Source organism: Chinchilla lanigera, unplaced genomic scaffold, assembly GCF_000276665.1.
Source record: "Chinchilla lanigera isolate Chin_1 unplaced genomic scaffold, ChiLan1.0 scaffold00063, whole genome shotgun sequence".
NCBI lineage: Eukaryota > Metazoa > Chordata > Mammalia > Rodentia > Chinchillidae > Chinchilla > Chinchilla lanigera.
Window position 1 is genome coordinate 12,402,201 of NW_004955464.1, and position 7,124 is coordinate 12,409,324.

Here is a 7,124-nt window from a genome sequence, read left to right on the forward strand (position 1 = left end):
AGTTCGATTCCCGGTACCGGAAGAAAAACAAAACAAAACAAAATAGTGTTTAATTCCTACTTTAATTTCTTCTGTGACACATTGGTTGTTTAGGAGGGTGTTATTTAATTTCCATGTGTTTATGGAACTTTTGAGATTTCTTTTATCATTTATTTCCCACTTCACTGCACTATGGTCCAATAATATGAATGGGATAATTTCAGTTCCTCTGCATTTACTTAAGCAGGTTCAATGTGCTAGCATGTGGTCTATTTTAGAGAAATGTCCCATGCGCAGCTGAGAAGAATGTATATTCTAATGTTCTTGGGTGGAATACTCTGTAAAGATCTATGTCCATTTGTTCATACATTTGGTTTAGTTCTATTATTTCTTTGCTGATTTTTCATCTAGTTAATCTATCTCTTTGTGACAGTGGGGTGTTAAACTCCTGTTACAATTGTTATTACTTATTTGATTTTTTTTTTTCAGTATTCCAACTCCCTACTGTTTATTTCTTTAAATCAATATTCAAATAAAATATACAAACTTGGAAAACAAAACTACTTCCAAGAACCCTGAAAAAACAAACTGCCCTCTGACTCCTGCAGCACAGAGCTGCAAAGGACCTTCAGCAGTGACCTCTACCAGGCAGAAGTATGCCAATTTCCCGGAGCACTTGGCTTGGAGCTCAACAGCAGTGTTTTTATTGATGAGCTGTAGCAGTCTGGAAAGTTCAGTGAAGGTAACATGGCATCATGAGGTACCTGCCCAAGGCCTACCTACTGCCTCATTCCTTCTGGATTAACTTGGTTCTAAAACTGGGTTTGGGGCCAGGGCACCAGCCCTACCCACATTCCTGCTCAGTGCTGAGCACCCGCCATGGCCAGGGAAGCAGAGGGAAATGGGGCTACTGGAGCAGGTGTGTTATGGTTGATACACTGTGTCAACTTGAGGAGTCTAGAGGTTTGGCTAAGTGACTCAGCAGTTCTACATCCTGGGATGAAAAGGCTATGCCCTTTTCTGCTCTAGAATGTTGTTCATTGTGTCAATGTGAGAAGTTTAGAAGGTGAACTATGTGATTCAGCAGGGAGCCAGTGTGCTTACTTTGTATTCATCCTGAGCTTGTGCAAGAGGAGAGCATGGAGATTGTGTGAGTGCTACATGCCCCCTGGGTGGGGAGAGCCTGCTTGCAATATAAAGGAGGGAAAGAGGCTTGCTCACTCTGCCACTCCTCCCTTTTGCTCTTGTTGCTTTGCTGTTCTGCTGCCATGAACTGTTGCCCTCTGCCATGTGCCACTCTGCCTTGGAACCAGCCAAGTACGGACTGAAACCTCCACAAACTATGAGCTAAATAAAACTTTCCTTCCTTCATCTTGGGCATTGGGTATTTTGTCTCAGCAACAAGAGAGAATTAACTAAGACAGGGTGCAGGGCCCCAAACGAAGTGCTTCCCTTAGTGTGACAACATTTCACTTAGCCAAAGCTCCCTCTTTCAAAGTCCTCTGTCCTGTGCTAGGCAGAACAATAATTCCTGCTATCTCTGTTTTTCTCTGACTACACTTAAATTTTTTTAGGATACATAGATATGACAGGATAGATGACTATGACCCTTTGGGAGGAGTGACTGCACTTCCTGTAAGTAGAAGTTCATCTAACATGTTACAGCTGTAAAAATATCAGGCACAGCCAGACTTCTGAGATGCCAATATGTGCACTTACAATGACGTCCATGTGCAGGTGCTACAGGAACTGGTGCATACACTTCTATGCTATTCTACAACTATTGAAAGGAGGAAATGTATGAGAGTCCTGGAGGAAATATAAGTCCCCTGGGCACAGCCAGGTTATATGCACAAAAGGTATCTGGTAGAGTCCAGTCTTATCACTGCCCTTGTGCCCCTAGTGAGCAGCTGAGCCAAAGAGCTTAGCTTTAAAGGTGCCCCACAGTGCCTGGGCCAAGGCAGCTTTTAGGCAGTGTATTCCCCAGAGGCACCTTCCTCATCTCTCCTATGTGCCATGTTACTGAAAGTTGTCTAGGGAAAATGAAGGATGCTCCAGCTCCTCTGCCTTTCATGACTGCTCACAGACACTCAAATGCTCAGAGGAGAAATACAGGTACAACAAGCTCTATGACACCCTGGTCAGACAAGCACTTGATCCAACATGGCACTCCCAGGAGAAAGTCACAGAGGAAGGGGGTGGTATCAGAGACAAAAGAGGCCTCCAACTGCCTGCCAACACACACACTACAGGGCACAGCACAGAGTCACCCAATGTACTGTGGGTCAGGCTTGCTGAAGTTAGAAACCACAGAGGGACACAAATAGCACATTCACTCTGGGCATCTGTGAGACTATCACAGAAACAATACTTTACATTTGGCAACTTCCAAAGAAACAGCCTTTCCCATTTCAAGCCACTGGAGGGTCCACAAAGTCCTCTATCTTTGGTCCAGTTAAAAAACCAGGGAAGGAAAACAGGCCAATGGAAATAAGGTTGCAATAGCAGTCACCAACCACCTGGCACTTTTGTCTGCCTCAAACCCCTTCCTGGGGACAAGGCAGGCCCCATGGTGCCCAGCAAAGTTGCTCATGGGAGCAGCACAGCACCCAAGATGAAAGCAGCATCCCTCCCACCATACACCACAGCAAGGGACACCTATCCTCCCTTGCTGCAGAGGCTCTCTGCACAACAGTGTGCATCCTCTGGCAACTCTCCTGTCCCCAGCTTCAGTCTGACACATGGAAGCTAGAACCTGCTGCATCTCCACACTCCTAGGAGGGTAACTAGCAGGAAGGAAAGAGGGGTCAAAAGCAGCTTCTGATGTCCAACATGGCACCTGCAGGTGAGATGAGGGCACAGCTCAGGACAATCCTCCTTCCTCAGCTTCCTTGACATCTAGGACATTTCCAAGGAGCCAGGCCATCCTTCCCTTCTCCCAGGTCCACAAAAGGATCCACCTGGGGAGCCAGCCCAGCTGCTGATATCAAAATCTGTCAAAACAGTGACTAAATAAACAAAAGTAGGCTTCTGAAAAGGTGCTCTGCAGCCAGAAGTGCATCTGTCCTGGGTATGCCAAAGAGGGAGTCCTTCGGTTTTGACCAGAACACATCCTCACCAGGGACCAGGCTCAGCATTGCTTTGCAGTACCTCAGTTATTGTACAGGCACGAGACTTCATGGAGCTGCTCTGCTGGGTCTCTCTCATACCCTTCAGTTCTTCCAGCTTTCAATGGAATTTTTAATTTCCTGAATGTCTCTTTGAATATGTTTCATGCAGGGCTGGGGATATAGCTCAGAGGCACAAGCACCTACTTGGCAAACACAAGGTTGTGAGTTCAATCCCCAGTACTGCAAAAAATAAATAAATAAAAAGAAAATAAAATGAATATGTTTCATGCATATTCTGGAATTTCAGACTCGGCTTACATTCAAGATCCTCTCTACTGAAGAATCTTTGCCTTTTCACTCAGCTCTATGACAACGCCATTCGTAGAATTATTTACTTCTCTGGAAATGACATAGAGGAATTCCGCCTGGTCCTCATTTCCATAGTTGTACAATGATCCCATGCTGATTATCTGTTCAAATTTCCAGCCACTGGACATGGTGGAGACCATCTGCCTGAGTTCTTCCTCTTGACACTGCAGGAGTCTGTAGATGTGTTTCATGGGACCTTGTGAAGTTCTGTTCTCATTGTCTTGTATCCTTTCCTTAACCAGCCACACGAGAGATGTGATGCTGTAAAACTCTGCTTCCAGCACACCTTCCTTTTTACTAAGAAAGCTGAACAGAGACCTATGGGACTTTCTTCAACCGGGCTCTCTCAGACAGACTAAGTAACTGGAGGCTTTCTACTCATTTTCATTAGCCTGTAGTATGCTAGAACACTAGTCCAGTGAAAATCTCAAAACTCAAGTCCATGGAAGAGCTTTAGAAACCTGAAATTTGAAATGTCCAGTGCCAACAGTGCTGTTACCTTCTTCTGCCAACTGCTTAGTAATGATGAGTTTCCCATGATAGAGGTAGTTTAGGATAGGACCAAAGTAGCTAGAGTCTGTCAGTCAGATAGGCTCCCATCTCATTCTTGTCTGAGTCCAGCTCCGGGCCCTTCTGGCAGCAGATGTGGCAGAGGAAAGACATGGGCTCCTGGACCTGGGTGTGCCTGGTGGTCATAAAGTATGTGCCACCCATGTAAAGCTGGACCCAGTCAGCCACACCGCCACCCCCTGCCTGCTTGGGTGGTCCAGGACCAGGCTCCAGGGGCTGCACAATAGTGGTGGGCGGCCATGCCTGCTGGGTGCGGGGCCAGTGGGGCGAGGTCTGGGGGGGGGTCCACAACTGAGCCTGCTCCTGTCTCCTGTCTTCCACCCCACAGCCACCACCTCCTCTTAGCCTCTTTGATCTTTCGTGTCTGTTAAAATTTGCCTTAAATAACTGGGTGTTGCTACATTTGGTGCATATATGCTTATCATTGTTATCTCTTCCTCTTGCAATTTTCCCTTAACAAGAATATGGTGACCTTCTTTGTCTCTTTTCATCATTGATTTGAAGTTCACCATGTCTGCAAACAGAATACCTACTCCTGCTTTTTTCTGGGTTCCTGCTGCATGGAGTATTGTTTTCCATCCTTTATTTTCAGTCTATGGATTTCCTTTTGAGTTAAATGCATTTCTTGTATACAGCATATTGTTGGATTTTGTTTCTTGATCCACTCTGCCAGTCTGTTTCTTTTGATTGGTGAATTGAGGCCATTTACATTAATGGTTATTACTGATATGTACTGATTTATCCTTGCCATGTTATTATTCCACTGTTGGTCTGTACTTTCCCCCTCTAATTGCTTACCTTGCTTGGTAGTTCCTTTTTTTATTGTTGGTCTTGAGATTGTGGTCATTTTTATCTGTTTGTAGAATATCTTTCAGTACTCTTTGTAGGATTGGTTTGGTACTCATGAATTTCTTCAGTTGATCTCTGTCATGAAAGTATCTTATTTCTCCATCAATTCTGACAGATAGCTTTGGTACAGCAGTCTGGGTTGGAAATTGTTTTCTTTCAGGACCTGAAATACTTCACTCCAAGCTCTTCTTGACTTAATGGTCTGTGTTGAGAAGTCTGCTGTGATTCTGATGGGCTTTCCTTCATAGATGATCTGTTTCTTTTCACTAACAGCTTTTAATATCCTGTTCTTTTGCTTCATTTCTGGGATCTAGATGATTATGTGTCTGGGTGTAGATTTATTTTGGTTATGGCTAATTGGGGTTCTATATGCCTCATTTATGTGTATATAAGGTTCTTGTCCCATGCTTGGGAAATTTTCTGCTATTACTGCTGCAAATAGTCTTTTTCTATCATTCATGTTGCCTCCTGCTTTTTTGTTGACACCTATCAGCATTATATTGTTTTTCTTTGCCGCACCTTGCAGTTGTTGAATTGTTATTTGCTGTTCCTTTGCTATTTTTAAGAGATCTTTTCTTTCGCAATCACTAGCTGCAATGCTGTCTTCAAGGTCTGAGAGTGAAACCTATCTTCAAGGTCTGAGAATGGACCTATCTTCCGTTTCATTCAAGCAGTTCTTCCAGCTTTCAATGGAATTTTTAATTTCCTGAATGTCTCTCTGAATATGTTTCATGGATTTTAATTCTTTCCTATACTGTTCATTCAAGGTTTCCATCATTTTTCAGTGCTCCTCTACTTTTTTAATCTATGTCTTCTTTTCATATGCCCAGCAATTCTTTCATTATGGTTGTCATTTCTTTTCTTATCTTTGCAATTATTTCTGATCTGATTTCCTCTATAGCCTGATGTAGTTGGTTCTTTACTTCAGTGGCTCTCATTTCAGAGATTTCAGGTATGGGACTTCCATGTTCTCCCATGTTATTGTTTCCTGGACTTGTTCTGGGTGGGGTGTTTGGCTAAGATTGCATTTTGCTTCTTCTTTTTGTCATTTTCAAGTCTCCCTAGGTTTCCAGGGATTCGGGTTCACTCCTGAGATAGTGGCAGGGGGCACAGCCAGAGGATCCAGGTACCCAGACAGCTCACTGAGGCTTCCTGAGTTCAAGGCCCTTCCCAAGCTGGCAGTGTGGGCACAGGGCAGGAAGATCAGGGCCCCCAGGCAGCTCACTGAGGCTTCCTGAGTCCAAGGCCCCTCAGGATGGTGGTGGCATGGGGGCGCAGGGCCAGAGGAACCAGGTGCCCAGTCAGCTCACCCAGGCCTCCTGAGTCCAAGGCCCCTCCCGTGGTGGTGGCAGGGGGTGGGGCCAGAGGATCTGGGGGCCCCCAGGCAGCTCACCAAGGCCTCCCGAGTCCAAGGCCCCTCCTGCAGTTTCTATAACCTTCTTTGAGGAAATAAACTTACATCATCTGGTTCCGTTCTTGCCAGGAAGTTCTGCTTAGTGTGCCCCTTGGTTCTCTTACAACAAAATGTTCTCAGTATTCTATGATGTGTCAGTAAATATATATTTGGCTCTTTCTGTGTGCTTGCTTCAGCAGAACATAGAATAGTTGGCTGTTTCATTCCTTCCAAAATCTCATGTTCCACTAACACATCATTTATAGGTGCACATTCTTCCACAACCTATGGCATTTTCAATTGTATTTTAGCTGCCTCACAGACCTTTCTGGTAGCCTTTTCCAAATGTGCCTGAGTCATTAGCTTATAGAATGGTAGCTGCAGCTGTTATATAGCTGGTTTAAAAATCATCTCCAAGTTCAAGCCTATCATCTTGAATAGGATGCTTTGGACTTCATCATCCATAAATGTAGATTACTGTACTTGATTTGTGAGGTATCAGATTCAGTGTTGGGGCTGAGCAGGCTGCATGGCAGCCCCACCTCAGAGAGCAGAGGCAGTGGCTAGAGCAGAGCATCAGGCAGAAGTTGGGCATGACCTGGATACAGGCTCACTCTATTATTCTTCCAAATTACAGGAGTTATTCTTAAAGTTCTCCTTTCCCACTTAAATTTTAGAATCACTTTATAGATACACATTTGGATTGACATCATATCATGCCCAGTGTAGGGCCAATCTGAGAAGAAATGACGTATTTTACAATACAGAGACTTTCTAGCCAAAACATAGCACATCTTTCTATTACTTCTATTTATTACTTCTATTCTATTACTTCTATTTATTTCAATGTATTA

General features: G+C 44.3%; 1 protein-coding gene and 1 pseudogene across 6 annotated transcripts in view; both read right to left on the bottom strand.

Moving 5' to 3' along the window:
* The window catches only part of Mast2 (microtubule associated serine/threonine kinase 2), a gene marked incomplete at its 5' end in the record, with an annotated part of 194,810 nt that overhangs the window by 137,949 nt on the left and 49,737 nt on the right, over positions 1 to 7,124 (bottom strand).
* Positions 3,410 to 7,124, bottom strand: part of LOC102021323 — a 7,374-nt pseudogene continuing 3,659 nt past the window's right edge.